At 45.5% G+C, this 26,216-nt stretch overlaps 1 long non-coding RNA gene across 1 annotated transcript in view; it reads left to right on the top strand.

Annotated features, from left to right (window-relative positions):
- The window catches only part of LOC130540887 (uncharacterized), a 35,732-nt gene extending 24,224 nt beyond the window's left edge, over positions 1-11,508 (top strand). The window contains exons 5-7 of the long non-coding RNA XR_008954909.2: positions 8,840-8,959; positions 10,722-10,805; positions 11,335-11,508. This is a non-coding gene — a long non-coding RNA (uncharacterized LOC130540887). The remainder of the gene's footprint in view (positions 1-8,839; positions 8,960-10,721; positions 10,806-11,334) is intronic.
- Positions 11,509-26,216: the final 14,708 nt, after the last annotated feature.

Here is a 26,216-nt window from a genome sequence, read left to right as displayed (position 1 = left end):
TGACTTGTACACTTAAAAATAGTTAAAATAATACATTTTATGTCATGTATATTTTATCACTATTTAAAAATCCACAAGAACAATGCCAATATTTTCATCTCACATTTTAAAACCCACATTATTCCATAAGGAGGTCCATAGACCTCCCCTGGAGGGTCTGTAGCACAAACCTGGCTAAGGCCTCCTGATTTTAAGGGATTGCTTTTCCTGATGCCTTGTACATCTTTCCAGTATGTTTTGCCTGGAGGAATCTTTCTGTCTCTTCAGGGGTCAGCTCAAATACCACTGTCCCTTGGCTCCTGTTCTGTTCCCAGGGCTAATGTGGGGATATAGTCTTCATATTCCTCTAAGCCTATCTCTAATATCCCAGTTGGATCTTATTGCCTGCCAAAAGCCTAAGGCCTTGAGGCCTTTCCCTCTACTTAATTAAAGGGTTATTTGGCAGGTGTAAGAAAAGCACTTAGGCAATATTATTACCAGACTGAGACTTTCTCATGGATGCAATAGGGAAACTTGCTGTGTGAGTCAGTATTACTCAATGCCTTGTCTGGGCATTGATACATATCTCGTGGTCACTTTTTCACATTTTGTGCTACATTACATAATCTTATGAAATCTACAGAACCCGGAGGTTAGTGCTATCAGGCACAGCATTTTGCAGATGAAGAACTGAGACTCAGAAAGCATAAGTCGACTTGTCTGACCCCAGAGATATTTTGCATCAAACATCTTCCAGAGTGGCAGGATTCCTTGGGAGTAGCCCAAGCTTCATTTGATGAAGATCACTCATTGGAGAATCTGTCTTTGAACCTGACAGAGGAAAACAAGGTACTAAATAAGTAAGGACTTTGGATCCTCAGAGTTGGAAGGGCCCAAACTACCTAGTTTGTCCCACCTGTTTTAGATGTGGAAACTCTTGAGTAAACACCAGAAGAGTAATAACCACCACTGTGCTCTTGACGTGGATTATCTCAATGATTCTGAAAATTTCATCACTGTGGGCTCCTTTTATAATTTTGGACATATTTGAATGTTATTGATACTATGATCTACTTAATGCTGTTCTCCCCTTTAAATGGATCTGCTTTTAAAACCTAAATCCATTTACTCACACAGAAAATTTTATACTATTTCTGTGAATAGAAAACCACTAACCATAAAAATTATTCCAATAAAAAAGAAAATATGTATTAAGTTCTACCTAGATACTGTTGCCTGCAGTGGGACTCTGAGCCTGAAGTCTTCACTCCCTTTGTTAAAACACAGAGAACAAAACAACAAAAATAATTAGTACTTGTTAGGCGTTAAAGACACAATAGCATCAACTGGAGACTTTCTTGACGTAATTAGAAGAATTCAAAGAGAGCTAAAAAGGACCTAATACACTTACTGTTTGAGTCAGTGCTATTTAATGCCTTGTCTGTGCATTATTTCAAATCATTTTCAATACCACCCGTGGTCTCTGCACCTCTGGAAACACCCCATTATCTTAGCTCATCCTCGCAATAATCCTATGAGGTAAGTACTAGCACTAGGACTAGTTAGTACTGCCCCATTTGTTGGATGCACAGCCAGTCAGGCACCCCTGCTCTCTCTGTCTCCAGGGTGCCTGACCACAGTGATATTCTGTTCCATGTTGCAACTACCCATAAAAAGAGCCTTTGGCAGCATCTTGTGGGTCCCCATAAATCTTGCAGGTCCAGATGTCCATCCAGGAATAAACTCCACTGCATGGAGCCCCATGGTGAGATGGACTGCAGGCTTGCAGCCCCACACCCATGCGCCGACAAAGTGCCCCCAGGAACACAGGACCAACTCCAAATTTGGGAATGAAGATAATGTTCAGGTAGGAAAGGAGGAGTGCACAGGAGAGGAAGGAAGTGAAAGCAAGTGGTGGAAAGGACAAGGGGAGCCTCAGGGTCCTCATTTGGAAAATGGGGCAAGAAGACCTGCTTCACAGGATGGTTGATTGTTGGGAGGATTTGAACACATAGCAGGTGATTCACTCTCCCTCTCCCCTCCCTCCTCTCTCCTCTGGCCCATGTCTGTTCCCCTCCCCTCCTCTCCGCGCCTCTTCTTTCCTCTCCTCACCTCCCCTCTCTTCTCCTCCCCTCCCTTCCCCTTTTGCCTTCTCTCATCCCCTCTTCTCCCCTTCCCTCACCCCCCATCATACAAACTCACAGACACACATATGTATTGACGTAGTTTTAAAAGTGAAAATAGGGAATTTGTAGCCAAGGTCTGCTCTGACATGACAATAAATAGGTTGAGGGAGGCAAGAGAGCCCGGAGAGACAGAGTCCCCTTGAGCTTCAGGGAAAGCTTCCCAGGAGCTGGAGAAAGGGGTCCCTCAAGAGCTATCATCTGACATTGACCGGGAGGTCCCTCACGGCCAAACAGGCTCTAATGGTAATTCCACCATTGGAACCTCACGCCTTTGAGGTAAGCATTGCTCTCTCTTCTGCAGTTTCTGTAAAGAAATGCAAGAGCTGGCACACAAAGCAGAAATGCACATTTCAAGCACTTTCTTTCAACAGAGGCCTTGGGAAAAGAGGGGACCATGAGAAATGGAAGGAAAAGGGAAAAGGACAGGACTCAGCCAAGGTAGATGCTTCTCATTCACACATGGGCTCCAGGGTTCTGAGGCTTCACATAAGCCTAAGACTGGCAGAGGAGGTGGCCCAAGCCTGCAGAAGGACATGATTCCTGTGGCGTGTGGCTGTATATCAGTTTCCTCCACACCAGCCTCTTATCTTCTGTAGGCAGAAAGGTGAGGCTGATGGGAAGGCCAGATTATACCCCCGACTGGGCCTGCTTCTCATCGCTGGCAAAACACTTCCTCGGACTCCTTTGAGCTCGGCACATCTGGCAACCTGGTGGGCTTTTTCTTGAGGACCAGGGAAAACACAAACCCAGACTTGTGTGGGTGTGTATGATCCGTAAATACTCCCAAGGTGCTGATGGAAGTTCCAACTTGTTCTGTGTCCCCAAACAAGCTCGTCCCCTCCCTGGGCCTCGGTTTCCTGAACTGCAAAATTGTGGCAGGGAGACAAGGCTAGCTGATGTCTAAGAACTCTTCTTGTCTTGAAATTAAAACATTAATAATAATAGGGGCACTGCTTTCACCTCCAGGGGTGATAACCAGGGAATGCACAGAGAAATATTTGTGGATATTCTTGCATACTGAAACCCAGTTTCTGCAGAGCCAAATACCTACGTATTCAGAAAAATCCATCTAAATGGCAGATTATCCATTATCAGCCTAAGAGATGGAGTCTTGCAGACTTAAGGGCCATATTTATTTGCTCGGAGTTAATGAGCTTAATCTGAACCTATACATTAGCGTTCAGGCACTGGTGGCCTTGTTTCTTTTGCACTGTACCATGTTTTTAGAAATTAGAAATTGAGCAAACAGGCCAGACACGGTGGCTCATGCCTATAATCTCAGTGCTTTGGGAGGCCAAGGTAGGTAAATCACCTGAGGTTTGGAGTTTGAGACAATCCTGGTCAACATGGTGAAACCCCATCTCTACTAAAAATACAAAAATTAGCCAGACATGGTGGTGGACGCCTGTAATCCCAGCTACTTGGGAGGCTGAGGCAGGAGAATCTCTTGAACCTGGGAGGGAGAGGTTGCAGTGAGCTGAGGTGCAGTGAGTGCAGTGAGCCACTGCACTCCAGCCTGGGCGGCCGGGGTTGGGGGCAGGGGCAGAATGAGCAAGCATTTTAATAACAGAAGACTTCCTGTGAAAGTTTCAATATCCAACATTTCTAGAAAAGCCTGCGGATCTCATGACAGTCAGCTGGAGCCGAGGAGAGGGTGTGCCTGTTTGTCATGGGCACAGTCTTCTCTTCCCAGTCCCACTAGATGACATTATTCTCTCTCGTCACCTGCCTGGCCCAGGTGTTTGAGTTTGAGACTATGCATTAACAGAAAATGGTTGCTGAAGGCAGAAAAGAAGATGCCCCTGTTGGAAATGTTGCCTTTCCAGGTAAATGATGCAGAAATACCCATGTGCCTGCTCTGCCCTAGAGCAGTCAACCTTCCTGCTCTTCTTGGCCGTGAACAAGGCCTGATGCGTGGCTGCCCGAGCTTTTTGGACAACTGGCTGCCCTGCTTCTCAGACAGGAGTGTCAGCCAGCGAGGGCTGGGGCCCATATGCTTCCCAGAAATGTCCCAATCTCCCATTTGATTGGGCTTTCCTGCTGGATCTCTGTACCACCTACTGTCAGCTGGTGGCTTTTCCTTTTCTTCTGCCACAGGCCTTTTACCAATGTGTGAAATTGCTTTCTCTTTCTTTCTGCGGGTGGATCTCCATGTTTGGTGAAACGGTTCTGCTGAGTTGGGGTGGAGGCTTTTGCAAAAGTGATTTTTTCAAAAGGCTTTTCCCTCTCTGACTTTCAAGACCCTACCTACCTGCCTCATTTTCCTTCTCCTCTCCTATCTCTAGCCTGCTGTGTGTCAGCATGGGGGAGGGGGACAGCAGGGGACAACAGAAAGGGAAGGTTTCCAGAGGAGGGAATACTTGGCATGGCTGTGGTTCTATGGCTAAAAATGGCAGGAAAGTCATGCGAAGATGAGAAAAGAGCCTGTAGCAGGCCACAGAGCTAGGAAGGTGCCAGGCATGTGAAGGGAGCATGTGGTGAGTAGAAACATAGTGTGCCCGTGAGTGTAGTTTTCAGGGGAGTGTTGGCAAAAGGATGGTGATGGTGAGGAAGGATAGGCGGGGCCCAGAGTCCGAATGCCATGCTACACTGCTGGCTTTGATCTGAGGTCAGTGGGAGCCATTGTAAATTTAAGCCAGAGAGCAACATAGTCAGATCTGAGTTTTGGAAAGAGCAATGGATTGACTGGAGGAGAGACAAGAGACAGGAGGAGCAGAGAGAAAACAACTGCAAGAGTCCATGCAGGAGACAAAAGTCTGCATTGGCAGAGGCATGGCTCGGGAGGCCAGCAAGTCAGCACCATGAGAGGGACCCTTCCCTGGGTCACATATGCAGGGAGAGGAAAAGGGTAGAGCTAGAGACAGCACCAAAATGTGTAACCTGGGCTCCTGGACGACGGTGACTCCAGTAAGACAGAGGAGGGAAAAACAGCTCTGGGAAAAGTCCAAAGTCCAACGAGTCTGGTTTTACACTTAGGTAAGTACAGGTTGAGTATCCCTTATCTAAAATGCTTGAGACCAGAAGTGCTTTGAATTTCAGTCTTTTTTGGATTTTGGAATATTTGCATTAGGCTTACCAGTTGAGCATCCTCAATCCGAAAATTTGAAATCTGAAACACTCCGATGAGCATTTCCATTGAGCATCAGGTCAGTGCTCAAAAAACTTCTGATTTTGGATGTTTGGATTTGGGATGCTCACCCTGTAATTAATATGTGAGACAAAGATGGTTTGGGGGGTTGTAGGATCAGTTTGCTCACTCTTCAATTTATGGGACTATATGCATGTTTTTCAAACTTATAAAAGATTCATGTTGTATTGGTCTACAGAGCACTTCGGAATCAAGGAAAAGTCATTTTTTTTCTTCCTTTGCTGCCTTGGAGATTCACATTCAGCCTTCAAGCCCTGGTTGAAATGTCATCTCTTCCAGGCAGAACTACCAGCCTTCCCCGTGTGCTCCCTGTTCTTATTTCACAGCTGTTCTTACCCTGTGGACCTAGAGTTCACAGTCCAGCATCTCCCTCACTCAATGATAAGCATATTGATTTAATCTTTAAACCCCCCAACTGGCACAGTGTTTAATATATAGAAGTTGTTGCTAAAAGTTGAAGAATGAATAAATAATATTTTTCATATCCTTTTTACAGCTTTAGATTCATGGCACAGAGAAACCCAAGAGCTTGTCCTAGATCACTCAATGATCTTAGAGTAGATTCCTAAGACTTCTTCTCTAGCTTGGTCATTTCCAGAAGACTTCACACTCAGGTTTTCCAAAGCATGTATTTATCCCATGCAGTTACTTATAAATTAGAGCCCCCTTGGAAATTCAATGATTTCACAACTAAATCTAAATTTCATTTCTTTCTTTTTTTTTTTTTTTTGAGATGGAGTCTTGCTCTGTCGCCCAGGCTGAAGTGCAGTGGTGCAATCTCGGCTCACTGCAAGCTCTGCCTCCCGGGTTCATGCCATTCTCCTACCTCAGCCTCCTGAGTAGCTGGGACTACAGGCACCCGCCACCACACCTGGCTAATTTTTTGTATTTTTGTAGAGACGGGGTTTCACCATGTTAACCAGGATGGTCTTGATCTCCTGACCTCGTGATCTGCCCGCCTTGGCCTCCCAAAGTGCTGGGATTACAGACGTGAGCCACAGCGCCCGGCTCAACTAAATCTAAATTTCTTATTTCTTTTGATAAGTCAGGAAATCTGGAGACATTGGACAGGCTCCTCTTCCCAGTTCGCCACACTCCCCACCATGCCCCAAGACTTCCCCAATACCAGGGGATGTGTTGTTATGTAATACCACGCTTGCACTGTTGCTTTTTTCTTATATAGAGGACCACAGTTGTATGGCTGTGGCTTTAACAGACATGGAAGCAAAATGAACCTAGAATGAGACTCATGTTTGGAGAAGAATGAGAAGGAACACATTTTTTGGTGGAAGTGACAATTATTCCTATGTGCTATCTTTAAGGTACAAAGGACTCCTTACTTCACTCATTTTCACGTGCACTCTCTTTGCTGTGACTCCTGTGACCAAGTCCCCAGGCATTGAGACTCATCCCATAGAGAAGCAGTAGGGCACAGGGGTTAGGAGCATGGCCCTTCTGGGTTTTCTTTGGCTAAGTTAGCTTGGGTAAAGTTAGCAAGTTTTGTTGGGCTGGGGTTAAGCTCCTTAACTTCTCTTTCCTTCAGTGTCCTCATCTTCAAAAGGGGGTGATGATGATAATAATACCTATCTTGTAGGTGATTGTGAAGATGGAATGAAACAAGAAATGTAAGGAGTGAATGAGGCCGGGCACAGTGGCTCATGCCTATAATCCCAGCACTTTGGGAGGCTGAGGCAGGTGGATCACTTGAGGTCAGGAGTTTGAGACCAGCCTGGCCAACATGGTGAAACCCCATCTCTATTAAAAATACAAAAATTAGCCAGGCGTGGTGGTGCGCACCTGTAATCCCAGCTATTGGAAGGCTGACACATGAGAATCACTTGAACCTGGGAGGCGGAGGTTGCATTGAGCCGAGATCGGGCCACTGCTCTCCAGCATGGGAGACAGAACGAGACTTCATTTAAAAAAAAAAAGTGAATGATAGCACCTGACACCTGGTGAGGAGGCAGAGGACAGGAGTATTTTTGTCATTATGGTGAGTGACAACATACCAACTCACTCATTAGTTAATTTATTTGGTAAGTGAAGATCGACTTATTGACTAAGAAGTTTGATGCCTTTGAGAAGTGCCAAATCAAAAAATTTGAAGGTTTCTTGGTCCATGTCAGTGGTTCTCAATCCTGGAAGTGGATGGGAATAATCTGTGTTGCTCTCCCCAGATACTAGTCTGGGGACCCACCAAAGAGCAATTACACCAGACCCTCCAGGGACAGGATTTGTGGCCCCCAGAATGATGACAACTATGCCAGGTTACGGTCAGGATGGGAAATTCTTCTCAAGTCAGGTCAAGGTCATGCGCAGTCCTGAGACCAGGTGCCTCCTTACATTACACACCCTCAGTGCCTCATTTACCTGCCCTGGTCCCTGTCTTGCCTCAAACCACTAAAACAGAAACTCCATGAGGGCAGAGACTTTTTCCCCTATTTTTCTTTCACTACTATCCCAGTGCCTGGAACAGCAGTGCACATATAATATGCTCTTGATAAATACTTATTGAGAGAATGAATAAATGGATTCATGAATAGGCCCATCTTCCAAAGGTTTGGATTGCAGTCACCTCTTTGCTAGAGACTGCTGGATTTGCTCTACATAAACCAGAAGAGTGGAGTCCTAGACTTCCGATGCTCAGTGTTTCCAGAAGAGACCTTCAAGGTCAGCTGGGACAATTTCTTTTTTTTTTTTTTCCAAACTATGTCTCATCATCATGATATTTCCCTTGTCTGCATCCCACTTGAGCTGTTATTTCCTTAATGGTGGCTTTACATCAATTCTTGCTTACTTAGAAACATCTGTCTGACAAAGAAACCCTAAAAAGATCAGTTCTGCCAAGGAAAAACTATCACTTGCCATAAATAGAAAGGCAACTGTGAAATTAAGTACAAAGGAAATAAATCCAGTTATGAAATGGAGTTGGATGCTGATGCCTGCTGAGGATGTGAGCCTGGGCCTTCCCCTCTTATCATTATGAAGAGAGGGTTGAAAACATTGCAGAGGTGTTAAAGAGATGTTAGCATTGGATTGAGACTTTCTCTTAGAGGGAGTCAGAGGCTAGAAAGAGTCCAGAAGTGATACCTTTCTCTCTCTGAGTTAGTACTATTTAATACCATGTCTTTGCATGTCACCCAAACCCATCCATGTGCTGCCCAACCATCAGTGGTATTCATCCCACTGGAGAAATCCACAGTTAGTCCCAGCTCCTTATTTTGTAAGACTTAGGTCCAAAGAGGCCCAAGTTCATATTCATTTATTCATTCATGCATTTGTTTGACATCTATCAAACACCTCCTATATGCCTGGCACTGTGAACTAGACAGGCTAAGTCCCAGCTATTTTGGAGCTACCAACCCAGGGTCAGAGGAGGGGCTATACCTTTGGTCCCAGACCCCTAGTGCAGTGCTCCTTCTCTGCCCCTTCTCAGAAGGTGTTTTTGTAATCCCCATCCACACCCTACCCTCATGGGTGACTTGGGCACTTAGTGTTGCATTAACATCGTTTCCTTTTAATAAAGCAGCTACATTTTCACCCCATCCCGGGCTCCATGTTCCTGCTGCACACACATCAAGAATGCTGCTAATTTCAGCGTCTGGCTTCCAGACCCAGACGTCAAAACAACTACCTTTCATCTCAGGTTTGTAACACAGAAAACCTTCAATATTGGGAACAGATAACCTCGAAGGTGGGTTCATATCTCTCAGCACGATTGCTGTAACTTAACTCTGCTGCACCCGATCAAGGCTTTCTCTCTGCCTCATAGGTATTTTAATACAAATGTTCCTTTCATTTGGCTGATTGAAGGTCTCCAACCTGCAATAAATGAAACATCTGATCCCCTTGAATCCAAATAACTTTTTCTTTGATTTTCTTTTACTTCTATTTCTTCGTCCTTTGTTCTACAGCCTGAGTCAAATTTCCCTTTAGAAATTGAAAGAATGTGTGTGGGTTTTTCCTGCTTTTTTTTTTTTAACCAAGCTCTAGTGCAACCGCTGGTTCATGGACTAGAATATTAAGATCCAATTCAATGGCAGACTGTCTCCAGCAATGTGTTTTGTTTTGTTTTGTTTTTGCCATCATCCCCCCCACCCACTTGTGAGCAATGGTTGTACAAATTAGCCTCTGTGTACTAGTCACCGAAGCTGGCTTCCCAATTAACCCCAGGCTTGAGAGAAAATAAGACTAAAGATTCTTCCCCTCCTGAAAGAACTAAGTTATCCATGCACAAAAGCCTACATGTTGGCACCTGGCTATGGAGTTGGACATTTAATTGCCTTTGTAATGACTCAGTCCATCTGCATGGTATTGGGTCCCCAGTTTCAGGTAATGGGCCAGAGGGGTCTTGTTAGTCTCTGGAATGACCAGGCCATGTGTATTCATCACTTCGAAAGGCAAGCAGGGTCTGTGAGAAGCTGGTGAAGCTCTTTGTGTGTTCACATCTCTGATTGTGCCCTGTGTCCACACTTAGCCAGGACATCTACCCACTTAGTGGTCTTGGCTTTGTGTCTGGGGTGAGGGCTTGAGCTGTGGGTAACAGTGCTGATTATTACATGCTAGTAAGATTGTCTCCCTCTTTGAAGTGGTAGAAAGGTTTGTCCCTTCAGGGTGATTGGGTGAATATCAGAAAGCAACCACAGGAACATTTTGTTGTACTTTGCTAAGGTCTAAATATTTGTCTCCTCCCACCAAAAATTAGTGGTTGAAACCTCATCCCCAGTGTGATGAAATGAGGAGGTGAGGCCTTTGGGAGGTGACGAGGTCTTGAAGGCAGAGCCTTTATGGATGGGATTAGTACCCATATAAAAGAGACCTCAGGGAGCTTGTTCACCCCTTCTGCCATGTTGAGTACTCAGCAAGAAGATGCCATCTATGAGGAATGGACCCTCACTAGACACCCAATCTGCCAGTAACTTGATCTTGGACTTCCCAGCCTCCAAAACTGTGAGGAATCAGTTTCTGCTCTTTATGAGTTACACAGTCTATGGCATTTTGCTATGGCAGCCCAAATAGACTGAGACATACTCCTTAACCTTTGACCCACTTCTGTTTAGGCCCAGCCAGCCTTCCTGAGCCTGTGCATAGTCTTCCTGGCTCAAGGAACTCTCTACCGAGGTGCGATCTCCTAACTCCTGGCACTCATTTACCTACCCATGGTTGGTAGTCAGCCTCCAAGATGCCTGCAATCATCCCTGCCTCCTGGGATTCATATCCTCCTCCACACTGTGCCAGGATTGGGCTCTGTGGCCAAAAAGAAAACAGCAGATGAGAGGATGTGTCTCTTCTCAGAATGGGTTAGAAAAGACTGTGGCTTCCATTTTGGATGACTTTCTCTCTCTCTCTCTCTCTCTCTCTCTCTCCCCTCTTTTCCTTCTTCTCTTCCTTGGATCTCTTGCTCTGAGGAAAGCAAACTAGTATGTTGTGAGCAGCCCAATGGAGAGGCCCACAAGACAACGAACTGAAGCCTCCAGCAACAACCCTGTGAGGTCAGTTTGGAAGTGGATTTTCTAGCCCCATTGAGCTTAAGATGACTTCAGCTTCAGCAGACAGCTTGACTGCAGCCTTTCTAGAGAGCAAGCACCACCCAGCTCTGCTGCTTCTAGACCCCTGACCTCAGAAATTGCACGAGATAACATGTTTGCTGTTTCAGGCTGCCAAATTTAGGGGTAAGCTGTTAGGCAGCAATAAATACCAGCACACCATGTGAGCTCGTCTCTCGAGGGACTCTCTGAGGCTCCTGATGTTCCTGGTTGGCTTCCTCAATCTATGTGCTTGTTGTCCCTTAATATGTATTTTAAGTTCTTCCTTCATAAGAAACACCCTTAGCTTTTAAGTGGATCCTTGGCTGCCTGGAATAAACACTACTTTGCCCCAGGTTTTCTGGCAGTTAAATGGGATCATGTGACTTAACTATATTCTGATCAATGGGCATATGTGAAAGTGGTGTGTGCAACTTCTGGAGAGCACCCTTACTAGGGGGATGCACCTTTCTTTCCACTTTCCTCCTTCCTGCAGGCTGGAACTGCCCATAAAGGCTGGCACCCCAGCAGCCACCTTGAGAAATGCAGTGATGATGCTGAGTGGCAAGACAGAAGGCACAGGGTCCCTGCACCTGAGGATTGCTGCTCCAAACCTGGGCTACCAGCCTGAAGATCCCGCCAGGGAGAAGTAAAGCTCTGTTTTGCTGAAGCCACTGCTATTTTGGGGGTCTCATCTCTTCCAGCTGATTCTAACCTGAAATTGAACCTTAATTCAATCTGGCTGATCCATGAACAACCATCACGCCTTGTGCTCTGTGTCAGATAGGTTTCTTAAGGGAGAATGTCACTTACTGACAGTGATTTGTCAACACCAAAGAGGAAAAAATATCAGAGAAAGGTAAGAGAGAGAACAATAGAGAGACAAAGAGAGACAGAGACAGAGGGAGAGAAAGAGAGAGAGAGAGAGCAGACTTGGTTTAATTTCCTTTTTTCCCTTATTACTTTCTGACATTTTCTGACCTTAATACCTTTGAAACTTAGCACTTCCCTCAGAAGCCTCCACTGTAAACAAAGCCCCAAGATTTCCCTAGAATTTTCCCCTCCCTATTGGCCCATCAGTCCCCATGGGCTTCTGCTTACCAGGATGCCCAACTATTCCCCTGCAAACATCCCCCTGCCCAGTGGGCCCTAACACTCACTAGCAGCATTGCCTTTCCCCCTCTGTTCTGCTCTCCTCCAGAGGCTCCCCATTCTCTGGATCTAATGTTGTCCCAGAAGTTTACCCCTCCCTGTCCCACCCAGGCAACCTCAAATTCTCCTAGTGGCTTCCAATGACCCAGTTGTGCCCAGATGCTTCTCCCTAACAGCTTAGGCTGTCACAGCCTTCCAGAGGCCTCTCCCATCTTAGTAGGGTCTATTGCTCCTGTTCCTTAAGCCCTAGCAGTCCCTCCACCCAGTAGACCCTGAAACTGTAATGCAGTCCTCTCAGGCTGAGGACCTGCTCTGTGCAAAGGCCTGAGAGGGAGGTGGAGAGAAGCCAGGCAGAGGCCAGATATATTAGCAGTTTTCCTAGAACAGTTGCTAAAATAGAGCAGACAGGGGCTATGGGAGTTGATCAATAAATATTAATTGAACATCTACTTTGTGCTGCGAATGATTTCAGTCATGAGGGACATAGCAGACCATAAAACAGAACAGGGGAAGCCTTCTTTAGAAGTGGTCCTGGTATATTTCTGTCAATTGACATATATTCACAAATTCACGCATCCACTTAATACGTATTTATTGAGCTCCTTCTGTATACGAGGCACTGTTTTTGTTGCTGAAAATACAAAACTGAACAAAACAGAAAAGCTCCTGCCCTTGGGAGCTTATGTTCTAGTAAGGAAATGAAATAAACAACAAACAGCGAGTGCCTTCGGTCTTATGTTCCCAGAAGAAGATGCTGAGACAAGGGTTGAAGTGCAGGTAATTTATTAAGAAAGAGCTCCCAGGAGACATCCATAAGGGCATAGGGAAACAGGGCAAGAGAAGGGGAAGAAGCCCAGCAAAGGTGCAGCTTCCCAAAGTCCCAACCTCTGCCTGATCCTGTGGAGAGCTCTGGGGTATAAATTACATCTCAGGGTCTGTCTGTCTTTGAAGCAGGGGTGTCAGGCTTTTATACTCCCACATCCATTGGCTACAGGCTGGAGGGGTGAGGGGGAGTAAATTTTGGGTACTTTTCCTCCTCTCTGCATGCCATGGGGACAAAGCAGCTGCAGAGGTTCATGGGCCAGCACAGGAAGGAAGTTCCAGGTGTGAACCTTTTAGAAGTAAAATGCGTAGGGCCAGGTGTGGTGGCTCACGCCTGTAATCCAGCATTTTGGGAGGCCGAGGGTGGTGGATCACCTGAGGTCAGGAATTCAAGACCAGCCTGGCCAACATAGTGAAACTCCATCTCTACTAAAAATATAAAAATTAGCCAGGTGTTGTGGTGCACGCCTATAATCCCAGCTACTTGGGAGGCTGAGGCAGGAGAATAACTTGAACCCGGAAGGCAGAGGTTGTAGTGAGCTGAGATCATTCCACTGCACTCCAGCCTGGGCAACACGAGAGAAACTCTGTCTCAAAAAAGAAGGAGAAGGAGAAGGAGAAAGAGAAGGAAGAGTAGGGGAAAATGTGCCTAGAGGCTGGGGGTGAGCACACAGAATAAGTAAAAGGGACCTGAGGGATGCATCCATGCAATAGATTATCATAATATGATGACAGGCATGAGAAGCATTGAGGATTTCACCACTCCTGACCCCTCCTCCATGCACAGGGGCATCCCGAGGATCTCCATGTCTCTATTCCCCTTACCTTACTCTGCCCCAAGGGAGGTGACTTGGCTGATTGATAAGGATTCTAGGAGGAATAAACTGAATGTGAGCAGCTCTGTCCTATCCTCATTCCTTGTCTTATTTTGGTCTCCTTAAAGACCTAGGGTACAGAAGGAAGGGCAGTGACTGGGGGATTCCTTAGGAAACCAGCATTCTGAAAAATAATGATATGGGCAAGAGAGTGGGAGTGGCTGGTGGTCTTCCCCTTGGGGGAACTGAGAAAGCTGCAGTGAGAAAGGGGCCATGGGGATGTCGGGGAGGCTCAGGCCAGGTAGGGGAGCAGCTCCTGCACAGGCCTCAGGGTGGGGGTGTGCTTGGCACTTTTGAAGATTAGCCAGTGCAGGTGGAGCAGGGTAAACAAGGAAGAGTGTGATAGGAGATGACATCAGAGAATGAAGCAGGAGCTGAGTTGGCAGGACCTGCAGGCCAAGCCCAGGACCGCGAGTTGGTGCCAACCAAGAGGCGATCAATGGCAGCTTTCAAATAGGCAATAACACAATCATGGATAAAAGGATCCTTTTGACTTCTGAGTACAGAAGGATAATAGGGTTAAACGGAGGAAGGCAGAGAGACCAGTTAGGGTGCTCCAGCAATAGTCCAGGCGAGAACTGATGGGCACTTACACCAGATTCTTCTGCAATTAGTGGTGAAAAGTGGTCAGATATGGAATCTATTTTGCAAGCAGAGCCCACAGGTTTTGCCAATGGAGTGACTGTGTGGTAGGGGAGGGAGTGGTGGCAATCAGGGATTCTACAGCAGCCACTGTTGTGCCACATCCATAGGTCCTCTCTTCACCATGTTAGAGGCCCCGCTTCTAATGGCCAGCCTGAGGGCCATTTTTATTTTATTTTATTTATTAATTTTATTGCCTGAGGGCTTCCTCTGACCACTGGAGCCCACTCTGCCCATGTGTCCAAAGCAGGCCAGAGGATCCCTCAGGGGCAGCCTCAACCGATGACTGATGGGAGATGGTGTATATGCAGCCCAGTTCCGTCACCCCACAGGGGAGGGACGTAACTCTGAGGCTTGTGCTCTGCCCTGGCTCCTAAAGTCCCCAGCAGGATGAAGCTCCAGTAGTTCATATTGATAACTTGCTTGACAACACACCCTTCATGGGGTGCATTTCTTTTCCATCTCGCTTTCCCACTTCCTCTCACTACTTCCTGAGAGCACTTTCCAAACAGACTATTCACACTCAAAGCCTGGCCCAGGGTCTGCTTCTGGAAGAACTCAACCTCAAAGAGCTAGTGCTAGAGCTTTTGGCTGGAGCAGCTAGAAGAGGGGCAGTGCCATTTATTGGAAGAAGGAAGAAGTGTCAAGACTGCAGATTGGCCACGTTGGGTCAGAGATGTCTATTGGCCATTCAAGCCAAGCTGTTGAGTTGGCACATGGAAATACAGGTCTGGAGAGTTGAGAGTAATTGTCAGGCTGGGGGAATAAACCTGAACACAGAGCATGCTCATATTTTTCTGTGTCTACAGTAGAGCCCTGCACCTTCTGACTTTCTGTCACTAATGGCAGAGAAGACAACACCGACAAGTATAAGTCCAGGCAGGCACCAAGTCCAAGTTACGTTGATATTTTCAAAGAACGGCCAGGCTCAACAGGACCCTGCTTACCCAAATGCACAGACTGCTGGTGAGGGGGCCAGGTGGCTGTTTTAAGGTGGACACCAGTGGGTATTATCTGGAAGAGCTCAGACTTTAAAATCAGTCAGCCCTGGGCTGGATGTTTGGTTCTGTCACTTCAAAGCACATCATCCTTGGACAAGTCCACTAACTTCTGAACTAACTTAGTTCCTCCATCTGTAAAATAATGCTGATAGAGTTATTGGGATGGTAAGATTTTTAAAAATCATGTCATACAGGATTCAACAAAAAGAAGGATGTAATGCATCTTACTTAATTCCCCTCTCATGAAGGAAAAAAAGCTATTTTTTTCTATTTCTTGTCTGCGTATATTTCTTTGATGGTTCTTAAATATTTTTTGATGGCTAATATAGTGAGTGAAGACAGAAAGACATTGCGAAGACACCAAAGACACAAGAGCTTTCATCTTAGTTGTTACCTTTGAATGTTCCAGAACTACCGCTACAACAGAATAAGCCCAAGGTGATTTAGACAGAAATCTCAGGATGCTACATATTAGCCCCCTAGTTCACTGCAATAAAAAGTTTAGGTGGAGGCCAGACGTGGTGGCCCACACCTGTAATCCCAACATTTTGGGAGACTGAGGCAGGTGGATCACTTGAGTTCAGGAGTTTGAGGCCAGCCTGAGCAACATGGTGAAACCCCATCTCTAAACAAAAACAAAAACAAAAACAAAATTTAACCGGATCTGGTGGTGAGCACCTGTAGTCCCAGCTATTCGGGAGGCTGAAGTGAGCAGACAGCTTGAGCCCAGGAGGTCAAGGCTGCAGTGAGTCATGAGTTGTGATCACGCCACTGCACTCCAGCCTGGGCAACGGAGTGAGACCCTATTACAAAAAAAAAAAAAAAATGTGGGCGAATTGAGGGAGAGATATATAGAGAGAGACTGATCAACTAGTTCTTCCCTTAGGGCCTAAATGCCACCATAACTTCTTGCATGCCCATTACTGGGCTGTTGACACAGCATTGGCACGTGCCACACATTGAACCACAAATACCTGAGTTGGGCAGGGGATATTTCCAGACCTCTTGCTCCTGCTGGTGAAAAAGACTTTTGAGCTGGAATCTCCACCCCACAGTGGCAGTATCCTGGCTCTGGCTTTCAGAAATGCCAGCTCAGATGAGGAAAGGAGGACTTTGCATCTGTGAAAACCCTTGATGTCCCCTTCCTGAATAGGTCTAGCTTTAGCCACGGGGGTGTCCTGACTCAAGCTCAGAGTCTCCCTTTGCTATACCCTTTAGAAGCTCAGCCCAGGGCTGCGTTGGGGGTGTTTGTAAGCTCTTTAACATGTCCTGTAGTTAGTTTTAAAGGGTCTCCTTGTCCTGAAAGCTCTCTAAACAACAATCATCTCTTTCTCTTCCTTCTTCGTTTCTTTTCTTTGTTTTTCATCTCTGGATTTGTTTCAACCGTGATTGGAAACCTGCTGTTGTGAGTTTGCATGGAGGAGGTGAAGCCTTCTCATGTCCTCCTGCTTGTTACTTGCAGGAAGGCAAACATCAAAAGGCACTGCACCGGCTCCCCACGTGGCCCAGATCTTCCTGTATAATGTGGAGAGGAAATTGGTGCCTTTGTGCTTCTCTTGCTCAGATCATATCAATTCAGTTTTCCCCTTCACTTAATTTGTAGTTCGAGTCATCCTCGCAGGCACAGCAGTGGTGGGTGCGGAGGAAGGTCAGGAGGGGGAGAGGAAGCAGGCTGGATGCTGGGGCTCATAGAGACGCTGAAGGATTTTGGAAATGATGGGAGGAAAGGGCCAACCTAGTGGAGGGTAAACCCCAGGTCAAGGGATTGGAGAGGTGCTGTGGCATTAACCCCAGATGCCCCTGACTCAGATACTTTCCTTTTCGAATCCATAAAATAGGGAGCTTGGGATAAATAAGCATTAGAAGCCTTTCCAACCCTGTAAGTCTGTGATTGTACTCCCAGTTCTGTCTCCTAAAATATAGCCTTGGCCACATCACTTAATCTCTGGGCCTCTATGGTGGAGGTTGTAAGGTGACTTAATGAGTAACATCCATGAAGGTGCTTAGCTGCTCCTGAGAGTATAAGAGAAGCCCCCAAAATGGCATTTAAATATACATCTCTTTTTCTGTACCTCTTGTGTACACACAGGGGGTGCCCAGGAATTTCTTCATTTGATATATTTATTATAGTAAGCATTTTAGGCTTTGTGGGCCATATATAGTCCATGTTGCATATTGTTTTCCAACCATTTAAAAACGTAAAAACCATTCATAGTTTGCAGGCTATACAAAAACATGTAGTGAGCTGGAGCTGGTCTGCAAGCCGGTTTGCCTGTTCCTGCTCTAGAGACAAAGTGGTTGTGTTCAAAGGCTAGCTTAGCCACTTACTAGCTGTGTGACATCGGACAAGTCACTTAACCTCCCTGATGATAATTTTCTTTATCTGTTAAATGGAGATTGTAACTTCCTTTCTCATAGTGATACTATAAGGATTATACATGTATATGACACTTAGCAGAATATTTGGCATATAGTTAACATTTAATAGTGGTTATTGTTGTTGTCATTAATTTGTAGCTGGGAATTTGGGGGCTGCATAAATGAGGACTTGGTTGGAATAGAAGGTTTTTTTTTGTTTTGTTTTGTTTTGTGCCACAAGGTCAAGAGGGAAGGGATCTCCGAGAACAAGGCCCAGGTCATTTCTAGGCTCAAGATTCATTTATTAATTCACCTGTCCACTGACATATATTAAGGGTTTACTATGCCATGAACTGTAATGAGGATTGAGGATGCAGCAGAGTATAAAACAGGCAAAATTCTTGCATTTAAGGAGCTCATATTCTCATGGTGGTGGAGGGAGATAGATGATACACATATAAATAAGGTAATATGCCCAAGGTGATAAGGACTATCAGGAAAAATAAATCGGGTAGGGGTTTTGAAAATGATGGATTTATGTAGGGAGATCCGAGAAGACCTCACTGGGAAGAATGATATGAACAGAGTCCTGAAGGAGGGGAGAGAGTCAGTCATGTGGATGGATATTTGGAAGAAGAGAATTCCTGGCACCAGAAGCAGCAAGTGCAAGGGCCCTGAGGCTGGAACATATTTGGCCTGCTGCAGAACAGTGAGAACACCAGTGAAGCCAGAGTCAAGTGTGCTAGAGAGAGAAGTCGATCAGACGCCAGAGAAAGGGGGACTTGGGGAAGGGGTGTATACCATGTCGGGCCTTTCAGGTCATTGTAAAGTCTTCCTGTACAAGAAAGCTGGGAAGGTGGACAGATTCTTCACTCATTTCCATTGCAGTCATTTGTTCTTTTATTCAACTTATATTCATTGCAGCAGCCACTCTGTGCCAGACAGCGTTCTCATCCCTGTGCCATAGACATGCACAGAGATGAGAATCACCTCTGCTCTCAAGAGCTCTAAATCAAGTAGGATTAGTTAGCCGTTAATCAAATAAACACATAAAAATAAGACCACTCCTTGGAAGGATGATGGGGGGATGATAGGGAGAACTGATGTGGTCTGGCATTCTGGGACTTTGCCCTGAGGAAGGGACGGTGGAGTGCAGGTCTGGGTGTTAGGCAGGTGGGAACTCAGCCCCTTCAAGGAGCTCTGCAAAGGCCAGTGTGGTGAGAAGGTGGAGAGCAAGGCCAAGCCTGGTGGGAGCATGAGGGCTGGAGTGGTGGGCAATGAATGGCTGGATCTCACAATGAATGGCTGGATCTTACAATGAATGCCTTGTGGGCTGGGGCCAAGACCATCTTTTCCTTCTCCTAAGAGCAAGGAAATCTCAAAAGTGAGTAGAGAATGGCATAATCACATTTGCCATTGGAAGAAATCACTCTGGCTGCCCTCATGAAGGGGGAATCGGAGTGAATTTGAGGTCACCAGTGAAGAAGTGATTACAGTTACCAAATTGAAGAATTACTTTGAATTACAAGTTGAAGAGTTACTTTGATAAGAGTTGAAACAAGGAGGCTGAAGAGAAGTAGATAAACCCTAGAAATATTTTGCCAGTAGGCTTGGAGAACTTGGTAGCAGATTAGCCATGGGGATTAAGGAAGAAGGAGTACAAAAAACCTCTGAGGTTTGGGATTTGTGTCCCCAGAAGAAGGGTGACCAGGATGTTGGCAGGAGGGTTGAAGCCTTGACAGTTCCCATTGCTGTGATCTGCCAGAACAGGGCTCCTGGAAGGTAAGGACCATGGCTAGTTCCCTGTCCTGCATCTCACCCTGCAACTGGTTCACACAGCAGGCGCTAGATCCCTGCAGAGGTGAGGGTTCCTTCAAGCCAGTCCTCCTCCAGAAAGTCAGGAGAGAACCTGGAAAACAAGTGGAATTGGTCGAAGCAGCATGAGATAAAACTTCTATTTGGAAATGGTGAGCATGAGGCTTAAACATCTGTGGGGTTTCTACAATGAGCTTTGCAAAAGTGGCTCATGATTTTACTCATCAATTTCTCGAGGTGACTTTTGATTGCCATCGCCCTGGCCTGGTTCAACTCCTCCTTTCCCTGTGCCCTTCCCTTCCTCTCTCCTCCAGGATCCTCCCTCCATTCCCTTTTAGAGGTCACCTTGAAAAGGACCCTCGGAGCTCCTTTCTACTTCAAGGCCAGTGCACATGCTGCCCTGTTGGCTGTGAAACCTCTCCTCTCCAGCACACTGCACCTCCATAGCTCTTCTCTCAGTTAACTCCTTTTTGTCTTTGCCTGCCACTTGTCACCTGATCAGGTAGCTTCCCTGATCCCTTTATTTGTGTCATTCATTCTCAGAGCATCCCGGCTTTTCCAGTGCGGCACTTTTCACAGCAGTCATTAATTACTTATTCTTATCATTTTCTCTCCCTCTCAGTAGTTTATGATCTCTGGTGCCTAGGACCATGCTGGCATATAGGTGAATGCAATGAATGGTTGTTTATGAATGGTTAGGGAATGAATGAATGGGCCTGGGTTGTGCAGTATTAGGGTTGATGCAGCCACTAACCAACTTAAATCATCCAATGGTGTTTTAGAAAGAACAGCTTTTGCTTTACATCTCCTAAGCATATCTGCATTTTATGAGACAAAATAAACCTTAGGCTAAAGGAATGCACCGCTTGTAATGGAGAAAATATTTTAAAGATATTAAATACTTGTGGTTTTCATTCTATAAATCATGTTCCCTACAGTCATTCCACCATTATTGCTCCAATGAAGGGTGAATGAAGGGTGAATGCCACCTTGAGAAGGAATATGATATGGGGTAGGAGAAGCCCAAGCCAGATGAGAAGAGGAGGTGGGAAGACACTTCCTGGCCTGGCAGCAGGGGAGAAGAAAATGAAAGACACAAATTTGTAGGGGAAGCAGGCAACGTGCCACAAGTGTTCTGACTGCCCACCTAGGGAACACATGCCAAGGCCACAGTCTCCATGTGAGCAAGAGCATCACCTGGAATATCCAGGTGGGTAAACCTTGGGAGCAAAGTGGAGCAACCACTCTCCAGCAGGCTCCAGGGAGCACTTAGAGGGCACAGTGTGGATGAGAGGTCTCCTCTCTCACTGTCATAAACACAGGGACTGCAAAGGACAATTTTAACTAGGAGGAGATGGTTCCAACTGAAGAAACGGAGTCATCTTTAATGAACAAGCTTAAAATATCCACTTCTGAACCCATCACCCAACACACATTGCCACTGGCAAGAGGCATGTGTAGATGGTAAGATCACTTACAGAAAATACAAGAGCTACGTTTCCTTTGTGTATCTAAATAGTAGCATGACTGAAATTGCAAGTTTTCCCCTGACACCCTCTAATGGTGAAAGCCTAGGGCTGGATTACTTACATGACACCTCAGGACATTTGCCTGTTGTCCCTATCCCAGCCACCAGATAGTACCCAGCATGCCTTCTCTCCCTTCTCCGTATTGTCCTTTTCCTCCTCATCTTCTTCCTCTTTTGTAGTAAACATGTCCAGCACCGAATGACTACAAAAGTTCAATAACAAACATAAAATGAGGGTGATGGGGCTGACTTGGATAGCTTGCTATCTTCCAGCCCAGCTTCCCAGCTCTAGACTCTTTTATCTGAGATACTGGTGCACATGAAACATCAGCAACAAAGGCTTTGTGTGTGTGTGTGTGTGTGTGTGCATGTGCATATGTGTGTGTGTTGGAGTGGGAGGCTGTCTGCCTTCATCCATGCTTCTTTGTTTCCACAGTGGGTTGTCTCAGTCTCACCTGTTCATACACAGACACGGGGGCCTCTGCACCTTTCAACCAGTCCCCCACAAAGGGTCTGTACTCCTGGGTTCTTTAAATAAGCATGCTAACTCCATTGTTCTCTTGTGGCCACCCTTGCCCACAAATCCTACTGCTAAGTGAACACCCTATCCTTCCGTCCTGGATCATCCTGCAGCTCACTCCAATTACTTTCTACTCCTTCTAGGAGTTAAATATTCCTGTCATGACTTGACCTTTTTGGAAATGTCTGATGCTTGTATCATAAAACAATGGCAAGGCACTTTAATTGAATCTTTTTTTAAGTGCATACTGACATCTGATACAGAATAATAATGCTTAGCACTTGCAGAGAACTTTTCATCTTCAAAGCACTTTGCTACCATTAAAGGCCACATTTGCTGAAGATAGATTCACTTTCCTTTGTGTCACACTGAATCACATCAGACTGAATTTGGAGGGGACAAGGAGCAAGGGGCTTGCTTGGAGTGCTGAGTTGTGCTTGAAAACAATCTAAAAATAAGCACTGGAGAGCTCTCAGAATAACTGTCATTTCCATTCTAACTGCCCCCAATTACGTTCATTTTATTTCTTGTTTGGGCAGGATCGGCTAGCTTACACTGCAGAAACAAACACTCACACAATCTCAGGAACTAACGATGTGAGAAGTTTATTTCTGACTCATGCTACATGTCCAGTGGGCCAGCTGGGACTCTGTTCCAGGTCTCCCCTGCACAGGGTACCCAGGCTGAAAAAGTAGCCACCATTGGGAACAATGACAAATGGCGTAAGAGAGCGATGTGAATCATTCACTCACTGACTCTTAAAGCTTCCGCCTGGAATTCTCACGTCACTTCTGCTCACACTTCATTGGCTGAAACAAGTCACATGGCCACACCTACCAGCAGCCTGGGACCCATCGCAGCCTTCCTAAATATCTCTAGACCACCACTACTTTTCTCTCCCTCCGTTTTCACCCCCACCACCAGCAGCTTCTCTCGTTGGCTAGACTTCTGCAGTAGCTCTCGTCTGATTTCCCTAAACTCACTCTTGTTTCTTTCTCCCATCTGCCCTCCATCCTCCAAGAAGAGTGAATTTTTCAGTTTGCAAATCTTATTTCATTGCAAAATGAAACCTACGTTCACCTCAAGTCAACCCCTTTCATTGACTTTCTGTTACTCGTAAAACTCAGACCCGGCCAGGCGCGGTGGTTCATGCCTGTAATCCCAGCACTTTGGGAGGCTGAGGAGGGTGGATCACCTGAGGCCAGGAGTTTGAGACCAGCCTGGCCAACATGGTGAAACCCTGTCTCTAGTAAACATACAAAAAATTAGCTGGACATGGTGGCAGGCACCTGTAATCCCAGCTACTTGGGAGGCTGAGGCAGGAGAATTGCTTGAGCCAGGGAAGGAGGAGGCTGCAGTGAGCCGAGATTGTGCCACTGTATTCCAGCCTAGGCAGCAAGAGCAAAACTCCATCTCAAGAAACAAAAAAACAAACTCAGACCCAAGTCTTTCCTGCAGTCTACAGTATTCACCGTGGCTGGACCCTGGTACCCATCTGCCAGCCACATCTCAGGCCATGATTCCCATCAGTCTCCTCTAAGTCTTGAATCCCACAGTCTTTGTACTTGCCATCCTCTCTACCTGGAAAGCTTCCCACTCCCAACACCCTTCCTCCAGGTAAAATCTGATCATCCTTCAGCTCCTAGTCAGTCACACCTTCTTCAAGAAGTCTCTCTGATAGCCCTTGGCAAGCCCAACTTGAGTCTCTCTTGCATAATTCTCACTGCAATGAAAACTGTATAGCATTTGTTTATATTATTAATGGACGGTGGAGACCTTGTTTTGTTTTTGTTCAGCAGTGTACTCCCACAGCCTCATCTCATAATGCTGGCACTCAGTAAATATTGATTGATCAAATGAATGAATGAATGAATGAACAAATGAATGAATTTCAAGTCCTTCCTCCAGTTCTGTCTACCCAAATATTCAGCTAAACTTAGGCTAATTCAGGTCAAAGTCAAAGTCCTCTGTGTGTAACTTTCTTGTGATGTTTTTCACATGCTTCCTTATTCCACAAGCATTGCAAGTCTGTCTTTCCTTCTCCTGCAGTGCCTAATACCTGCTGAGCCTTGGTTGTCGTACAACTTAAAACATGTTTGCCAAATTGGCCTGCAGTGGCTGGACTTAATGCAGAATGACACTTGTAAGGCATCCCTGTTGTACCCTGCAGGATCTGGCTCTGCCCATCTCCCTGTCTACATCTTCATCTCCACCTTATTTGTCCCTCTCCACTCATGACAGCAGTCTTGCTCTTCCAACACAAGCTTATTCCAACCTCAGGCCATCTGCACTGGCTGTTTCCTCTGCCTGGAATGCTCTTCCTCCAGGTCTTGGCATGATTTTCTCCCCCTCCTAATTCAGGTAACTGCTCAAATGTTACCTCTTCAGACAGGTCTTCTTTATTGAAGTAATACCCCTAGCTTTTCTCTCTATTTCCTCACCCTGCTTTAAAAGATTGTTTATTATGATTTTTATAAAGGCATTCTATGTATTTATTTGTTTATTTTCTAACCCTTCACTGGGAAGCATATTCCATAAGAGTAAGAGCTGTTTCTCTTGCTTATCACAATCTCCACAGCCTCTAGTTGGGTGCCTACCACAGAGAGGTTCAATGAACACCAGTTATTGTTTATGGTTTCAATGAATTGGCTAGTTTTGTCACTGAAGGAAATAATCAAGAGATTTAACTTGACTGGTGTTTTGGTCATATTGTAATAGATATTTTGTCATTCCCATAAAAATGGGAGGAACTGTCTTCCAAAACCCAATTTATTTGCTCTCTATATCTCTCTCCATCTCTTTCTTTCTCAACCAATCAAAGGCATATGCATACATACACACACAGCACATACTCACAACAACTTTATTAGATCATTAGTTGAAGGGATGAAAAGTTGGTAATCTTTGATTTTGTTCTTCATATGTTGTAGATTTCAAATAAATTAAGTTAGTTCCAAGAAAACAAAGTCCGAATTTTGCAATTTTCTGAGAATTATTGGAACCATGTCTTCAACACGAGATATGAGTCTATAAATATTTTCAGTGCTTAGTGTACTAATTACATTTTGGTGCTGATTCACACTTAAATGCTTTCATATTTTCACCACATGCCTGTTGAAGTGTACATATTTTTTTTCCCAGAAAAGCACATAAAATACAAATCTTTCTACTTCAAAGCAGCAGCAGAGGAGTTAGAGTTCTAAATATTCTCTGATTTGGAATGGTGTTCCACTAGCATGAAACCAACATTTCATCAAAGCGGTTTGCTTCAATCAGGATTGTACCTGTGAGATATAAATTATAAATCATATCTTCTGTTTTACATGGGAAATGGGAGCTCTGAGGTGGATCGTGCTTGAACAGATGGGCTTGAGGTAGTTTCATGTCTTCTGCTGCTTATGTTTTGCTTCTAATGTCATTTTCAAAGATTCCATCGTTAACTTCAGAGACACTAGGCAAGGAGACTGCAGCAACTAAATATGGGTTTTGACAAAGGTTCTAGCAGCCAGACAAGGCAGGGTGGCCTAAGGTGACTGGAGAAGCACAAACTAGCAGCCTAGAGGGGTAGGCAGGAGAGAAGGGAGCTGGGAGAAGAGCTGGGACAGAGCAGGAACATATGCCCCCTCCCTCCTTCTCAGTTCCTTTCCCTCAGGCAGGGAATAAAGGGAAAAGAATGTGGAACGGAGTAGCAGAAGTCCTGGCTTTTAGATCTAACTCCATCTGCAACCCATGGTTAATTCTGAGGTTCTGTTTCTCACCTGGAATACAAAGAGATTGGACCAGGTCTGCACTGATATGCTGCAATGCTGCTGTGTGAGTTGTTAAATATGGAAATCCTGGTTGGTAAAAAGCCCTCCTATATCATTTGCCAGAGCTCCTATAACAACCACAGTTTAGGGGATTTAAAACAATAGAAATGTATTTGTATTTGTCGGTTCTCATGCTGCTATAAAAAATACCCAAGACTGGGTAATTTATAAAGGAAAGAGGTTTAATGGATTCACAGTTTCACATGGCTGGGGAGGCCTCACAATTATGGAGGAAGATGAAGGAAGAGCAAAGGGATGTCTCACATGGTGGCAGACAAGAGCAAATGAGATCGAAGTGAAAGGGGAAACCCTTTATAAAATCATCAGATCTCATGAGACTTATTTACTACCATGAGAACAGTAGGGGGAAACCAGCCCCATGATTCAATTATCTCCCACCAGTTCCCTCCCACAACATGTGGGGATTATGGGAGCTACAATTCAAGATGAGATTTGGGTGGGGACACAGCCAAATCATATCAGTATTCTCTCGCTGCTCTGGAGGCTAGAAGTCCAAAATCAAGGTATCAGCAGTTGACACCTTGCTCCCTCTGCAGGCTTTGGGAGGAGAATCCTTCCTCATCTATTCCGGCTTCTGGTGGCCCTGGTGTTCCTCGGCTTGCAACAGCATCACTCCAACCTCTGCCTCTGTCTTTCCATGGCCTTCTTGTCTGTGGTTCTCGCTATACCTTCTCTTTAGGCCCACCTGAAATCCAGGATGACTGCATCTTGAAGTCCTTAACTGCTTACATCTGCAAAGACTCTTTGTCTAAATATGGGCACCTTTCTGAGGTTGTAGATAGATATGAACGCTGTTGTGGGGTGGAGGGGACACACTATTGCACCCACCATATCC

This window comes from Pan paniscus, chromosome 18 (assembly GCF_029289425.2).
Source record: "Pan paniscus chromosome 18, NHGRI_mPanPan1-v2.0_pri, whole genome shotgun sequence".
Classification (NCBI taxonomy): Eukaryota; Metazoa; Chordata; class Mammalia; order Primates; family Hominidae; genus Pan; species Pan paniscus.
The sequence above is the reverse complement of the archived record's forward strand: the minus strand, read 5'-3'. Positions and strand labels throughout refer to the sequence as shown.